At 32.4% G+C, this 7,086-nt stretch overlaps 1 pseudogene; it reads left to right on the top strand.

Moving 5' to 3' along the window:
• The first annotated feature begins 2,793 nt into the window (after positions 1 to 2,793).
• Positions 2,794 to 4,505, top strand: LOC133202490 (uncharacterized; annotated as a pseudogene).
• The last annotated feature ends 2,581 nt before the right edge of the window (positions 4,506 to 7,086 follow it).

The raw sequence follows: 7,086 nt of genomic DNA, 5'->3' as shown, positions 1-7,086 counted from the left end.
CTCTTGGTGTTCCTTTTACATCTTCTTCCAAAGCCCTCATTACAGTGTTAATCGATTCCTGATGGAAGCATCACAGATAATTTGGTGGGGCCAGACAGGGCTTATTTATCATAGAAATAAAAAAAAAAATGCTAGAAATTATACCGTATCAGTAGTTTGTAATTAATTTGATGATTTTTTTACCCCAATATATTCTAGTATACATGAAATAGAAAACAAGTAAACAGTACTTGAGCTTCTTATCTTCATCTCATCAACCCACAAACATGGAACTGTAGTTACCTTAACAACCTGCTGTGATCCCCAGTTGCTTGAAAGCAGGGCTGTATCCACTGACGGAAGCCAGAGCATTAGTGCGCGCGTTCTAGACAAATTCAAAATGTTTGCGGTTGTGTTTTTCTATGGGGATAAAAGTATCGATGTAGTTAACAAGAAAAAAGTGAAAACTGTTTTGGAAAATACATCACCTGAAGTTGGGTTGGATGTCAACATTAAGTATCAAGTCCATGATATAGATGAGAGCGGTCGTGATATAAAAAAGGAAGAAGATTTCAAAGGATTTTTGGTACACTGGGGAAAGGGTAAGTTTAGCTTGTTAATCTCTCTCTCTCTCTCTCTCTCTCTCTCTCTCTCTCTCTCTCTCTCTCTCTGCATTTTAGATTATTACATACTAGGATACCTGTTTCATTCATTATAAAGAATTTACCCTCCGATGTACTTGCATACAAATATAAATACAAATATACGGATGTATCAATTAAATATGAAATATACGGAATATATATGAATAAAATCATAAAGAAGACATTCCATCCAAATTAATGGCCTCTTAAATATCTTTAAATAATATTTTATTTAATTAAAGAATACATTTTTCGTTGTGAAAATATCTCTTGATCCGCCTCTCACTGCATACAAACTACGTCAGGTTTTACGAAATGACGTCACATCGACAAGTGCATCGCGATCAGTGAGTTTCGAGGTCAATCGAAACTTCTCGAGCCTTTCCAACAAAGGTTTTTACTCTAACGGAAAGGCCCGAGATGATGCGATTGGACTCGAGGTTTGCCTTAGTACATAAGTCCTCGAATCGCTTCATGCTTCACCGGATATCATCATAGCTAGGGAAAAAATATATAGTTTGAATTCAGACTCAGATAAATTTAGTACCTTTTGATCTGGGGAGCTAGGAGGTGAAAATTTTTATGGATTGATAATCAGAGATGTATATATCTCTGATCATGCTGATTACAGGTACTTGAATAACATTACATGTAGGTCTCACATTATCATGATTATCACGGTACTATTTTACACTCTAATTAATTCATATTCATGTTCCGTAACAAAGAATACGAGGGAGGCTTCCAATTACCAAAAATGTTGTTTTAAATATCCAAAAATAAATTTAACATTGCATCATTGTGTTCTTATAATATAGCTGCAGAACTGTAGCATTATGGTTTTATATACAATGTATTAATGTTTACATTTCCAATGTCTTTGTCCGAGATAAAATTTCAAGTAGTAAAAATACTTTATTTAGAACTACATAAAGATAAATCTACTAGTTCATCGATAGGCGTGGTGAAAAAAAAATCACGTGCGGGGCGGGACAAATAGAGACAGAAACGGGGCTTGTAGCACATGAATTAGCAGAATCAAGAGCATGTAAATATAAGGAATAACTGTCTAATTTTTTGGTTTCATGACAATGATCAATCGATTGGCTTGCGTGATAATTTTATTCATAAACGCCTTCGGCATTTATGCAAATTATCACGCAAGCCAATCGATTGATCACCGTCATGAAACCAAAAAATTAGACAGTTATTCCTTAAGTCTTTGGTCAAAGACTAATATATAAAACCATAACGCTACAGTTCTGCAGCTAATAATAATAATAAAAAAAGTCACGACCATGATAGTAATATGTACACAATCTGAAATCCCGCGTACAATTTACAAGATTCTTGTAATATCAGAGGCGTAATTAAAGCCTGGGTACGCGCCATTAATAATTATGATAAAACAAAAGGGAACTTTAAATCCGTATTCGGAAAGAAAAAAGTTTTGAGAAATTGCTGATGCATCGGAACGGGGGGATGTTTGGGGGGTAGTCCTCCTTTTTTTGCAAAGATATACATAATGGGCATTGAAAATTGGGGCTTACCTTTTTTTGTTTACCGCCCCCCCCCCCACACTTTCAATTAGCTCCCTCCCCCTTTCAATTTGCTTCCGACGCCTATGTGACATATACGCAGACCTTTATAACCACTTAGTCATACATAAGTATATTTAACAATAAAAATTAATCTGTAATTTACAGACAAAAAAGAAGCTCTGTCATTTGTTGAGCAGCACTCTGAGCAGATAGTCACTGCTTTCAATCAGGGGAAGGACAATCTCATTGCTTGGTCAAAGTCAATTGAGAGCAATAAGAAACCAGAATCTGGACCAAGGAAAAGGAAAATCACAACAAAAATGAGAGAAATGTTGGAAGAGCACACATTAGAGGCTGGGGTTCCTGCTACTGAAACCAAAATACCAAGTGCAGCTGATGGAGTTTCAGAAACAAAGAAAATTCAAGCAAGGGAATACTTCAAGAAAAAAAAGGCTAAACAAAATGTACGTAAATTTTAATTATACAATACAATTTTCTTTATCTGAAATTGAAGCTTTCATTTCCAATACAAAATAATAAGTATGCACAATTAAATTGCAAGCTGCCTAAAATATCAATTTGTAAACATCTTGTATACTGTTAACAGCATGATTCTGCAGTGAAGCTGGATGCACCTCAAATGTCATCTACATCATCTTCCTGTAGTGGTACAGATGAGACTACCATTATTGCAGAACAAAGTGTAAGAATTGCAAAATATAAATAGGATAGCATATTTTTGCTTGATCAGAGTTGAATATTTTGTAATGGAGGTGGGGGGGGGGGGGGACCATAAAAGAAAAGCTTGTGTATTTGCTTTTGTACATTTTTTTTCAGCATGAACATAATGAAGCAACATTAAGTCATCCTATCAACATTCCATCTACAGCTGCAGATTCCATACAAGTTACAACGCCGGGTTCTGTGGTCTCAAAAGCGACAACGAATCAAAAAGTATGTTTTTTGGGGGGGGGGGGGGGTTTACCTCAAAAAGTATGATTAGAAAATTGAACCTTTTACTCAAAATGAAAAAAAAAAGTCTATGCAATATTATTGTTTTTAGAATGAATCAGAGGGAACTGGCTTAGCTGCAACCCTATCAAACCAGGCACCATCCACTTCAACCACCAACTTAAATCCAGAACAAAATGTAAGAATCTGTTTAAAACTAATTTAACTGTAATCATATGTTATCAAACAATCATAATGTACAGTGCATTATGAATTGAATGCATCAGAAAGGTGTTTTATTTTTCAGATTTCAACAAGGGATCATGAAACTCCCTTTACCCCACCAAAGAAAAAGACCATCTTGCCTGCCAATTTCTCTCCAATCAGGAGATCCCCTAGATTGATGGAAAAACATGTAAGTCTTAATTCAAATATATAAATTCCATTAAGTTTAAAGAAAGATCCTACATAAAAACTTACACATAATATATATTCAAATTTTAGGCTTCAAGATTGGAAACTTTGAATCAAAGAAGTGGGATTCAAACATTACTACCAATTCATTCAACTCCAGAAAAAGCAAGACACAACCTACATTTTGGAATTGTAAACAATCCGCCATCTACATTCCAAAATCAGCTAATCAGCCCTTATGAAAGCTGCACAGAAATGAATACTGGTATGCTTATGTTATAAACCATTTCATTTGTAAAATATATTTAATACCCGGATACAAAATATGTTCATAATGAAGTAATTTCATATCATTACATGTATTGAATAATTATTAAATTTTTAATGGCATTTTAAATTTGATAAATTATTGCTCAGTTGTGATATGAAGTAAATTCCTGTACATTTACATTTATTTCAGCTGAGATCCTTGGACAAAGTCTCTATACATTAAACAATGCAGTCTGTTCCAGTGAGGAATGCAGGAAAAGAATATCTCACATGGAAAAGGAAACTGAAGATTTAAAAACACAGCTAGAAACCATGAGGAGCAGGCAAGGTAGAGAGGTATTCTATTTATTTATAAAGTTGCATATGTTAAATTACTTTTAACAAGATTTATTATTTTTAAAAAGTAAACAATTACTAGTATATAATATTTATTCTTAAAAGTTGTATTTCATATTAGATATGAGTCCTGATACATGCAAAATTTTATTGTAATTATTTCAGACCAGAGCTTACCAGTACTTATTCAGGAGATGAGAGATGTTTTAGATCGCTGGCAGCAGCCTAATTATAACAGGGAAATATTTCAGCCCTCTAGGATGGACTACGACTTTAGTCCTCCTAGACCTTCAAACCTGGATGGGCCACAAAATTTGACTACAACCAGCTTCATCAATGAAGATGAAGGAGCCGAAAATTCTACAAGTGATACAGTCATGCAGTCAAATGAATCTCTGGAAGAAAGCATCAATTTTGACCAGTTTTTCCAGCCTGGAGAAGGAAAGGTATGTAACATATACACATGTTTTAATTGAGTAAGTTAAAATCATTCCTAAAAAGTTATTAATTATAATGAATAAAAACACTATTTATTTGCTTGATTGACTATGATGAAAACTATATACTGAACTTCATACAAATTTTGTACCGGTAGATAAAACTTGTTGAGGGACAGTCCCTATACATAGATTCTGTCAAGCTGGCAATCCTGAAGAGGAAGTGCAAGAAAAATGAAAGCAAAACTTTAAAAGCTTTGCTGGACTTCTACTTCACTCCAAAGTACCTAGCAATGCACTCTGCCACAGGAGAGAAATCAACAAAACCAGGCCTACCAGTGACAATTTTAAGTCCAATTAGGGGTATGTTCACGGTTTATTGATAAAAATTGTGATGTTTGTTAAAATTCTGAGTAGCAAATTATGTAAATAAATATAAAAAAAATTACAATATACACAATTACAGTTAAGTCATTCAATTATACTTTTCAGATTACATGCAACAACATTTTAAAGTGGATTCCTCTGCCGTTAATGCAATAATCAATCGGAAGTGCTTGGATGCAAAGAGATCAAAAAAATGTTGACTTGACGTCGGTATTGAATATAGATCTATTAAGAATCTCTTTTGATTGATATAGAATAAAATGTAGTTTATATAAATATACCTGTATATAAAGATAAGTCGAAAGTTATTTTGAGAAGCACATTATAAATATAACATACTAGTTGCTTAATGTTATAAAGTGATTATTTATCTCTTTACATGTTCAAGGATAATAACATTTAAAATTCAATTGATGTTGTAAATGTTATCAATAAGTATCTGGTTCTTTGTATGGTGAATTGATGTCAATTTATCAATTTTACAAGTAACATTTTATGTCATTTCAGTTATATTAATGATAATGATTTTTTTTATACCTTCAAACAATGTCAGAATATAATTGTTACATATATATTTGTAAATAATGTTTATAGTTTTTCAATATGCAAGTATTTCTATTATCTGAAAACTTTCTATATGTATATGTAAATATAATGTTCAACAATGTATAAAATTATATTTTTATGATGACAGCTGTAAATATATGATATGATTATAATTTCAATTTTTCTCCATTATTTTTTAAGTGAGCAAGTGTTGCACATGAGCCACATGAGCCTCATAAGCCTTATGAGCCTCATGTGAGCAAAACTTGTGGTGAGCAAATGTATTCCTCACGTGAGCAAAAAATGCTCATGTGCAGAATTTTGCTCACGTGAGCATTTTACCTAATTTGCATGTTAAATTGCACATGAGACTCACATGAGCAACTCACGTGAGGAAATCTTGTTAGTCCTCACGTGAGCTGCTCATGAGCAAATTGTGAGAATGGTTTGGTATGGGGGAGTAATATGACACGATGATGGATTCTCCCTATGAAAATTTCATTCCTCTTACAATTATTTATCAATTGACATTTAGAAAGTACATGCTATTGCAAGCAAAATAATATCAAATTGGCAAAATTTCATTCAGAAATAAAAAAGTTATGGCCATTCAAGAGAACACACAATTAAGTACGATTGACAGAGTATAATATGATGATGGATTCTCCCTATGAAAATTTCAGTCCTCTTACAATTTATCAATTGACATTTAGAAAGTACATGCTATTGCAAGCAAAATAATATCAAATTGGCAAAATTTCATTCAGAAATAAAAAAGTTATGGCCATTCAAGAGAACACACCAGTACGATTGACAGAGTATAATATGATGATGGATTCTCCCTATGAAAATTTCAGTCCTTTTACAATTTATCATTTTATATTTAGAAAGTACATGCTATTGCAAGCAAAATAATACATGTATCAAATTGGCAAAATTTCATTGAGAAATAAAAAAGTTATGGCCATTCAAGAGAACACACCAGTACGATTGACAGAGTATAATATGATGATGGATTCTCCCTATGAAAATTTCAGTCCTCTTACAATTTATCATTTTACATTTAGAAAGTACATGCTATTGCAAGCAAAATAATATCAAATTGGCAAAATTTCATTCAGAAATAAAAAAAGTTATATATAGCCATTTAAGAGAACACACCAGTATGATTAGGTGAGTTTAATTAACATGGCAAATGTTCCCTATGAAAATTGAAGTCTTAATTTTTACAATATCAGAATTTCTACTCTTTTCTATATCAGTATAACTTTAAATTTTGGGTCATTTTTAAATTTAAAGGATTGTAATTATATTGATAATTTTTTCAAGGAATGAATCAAAGAGCTGAGATGTATACCTATATAGTTTTTCTTCATACAAAATATTACGATGAAATATGGCACAGTTAGATATTCTTCATTTAATTTATACACTTATTATTATCATTAAATTTCCCAAACATTTAGTTATGAAATGAAAAATACAATTTCTGGTAAATTGAGTCTAAATTCTGTAAGTGATTGTAATCTGCACCATAAAAGACAGTAGTGAATGCATTGTAATAGGAAAGGTCATATTATA

This window comes from Saccostrea echinata, unplaced genomic scaffold, assembly GCF_033153115.1.
Source record: "Saccostrea echinata isolate AGI-Se365-2 ecotype Australia unplaced genomic scaffold, CSIRO_AGI_Sech_v1 ptg000047l, whole genome shotgun sequence".
Taxonomy (NCBI): Eukaryota; Metazoa; Mollusca; class Bivalvia; order Ostreida; family Ostreidae; genus Saccostrea; species Saccostrea echinata.
The sequence above is the reverse complement of the archived record's forward strand: the minus strand, read 5'-3'. Positions and strand labels throughout refer to the sequence as shown.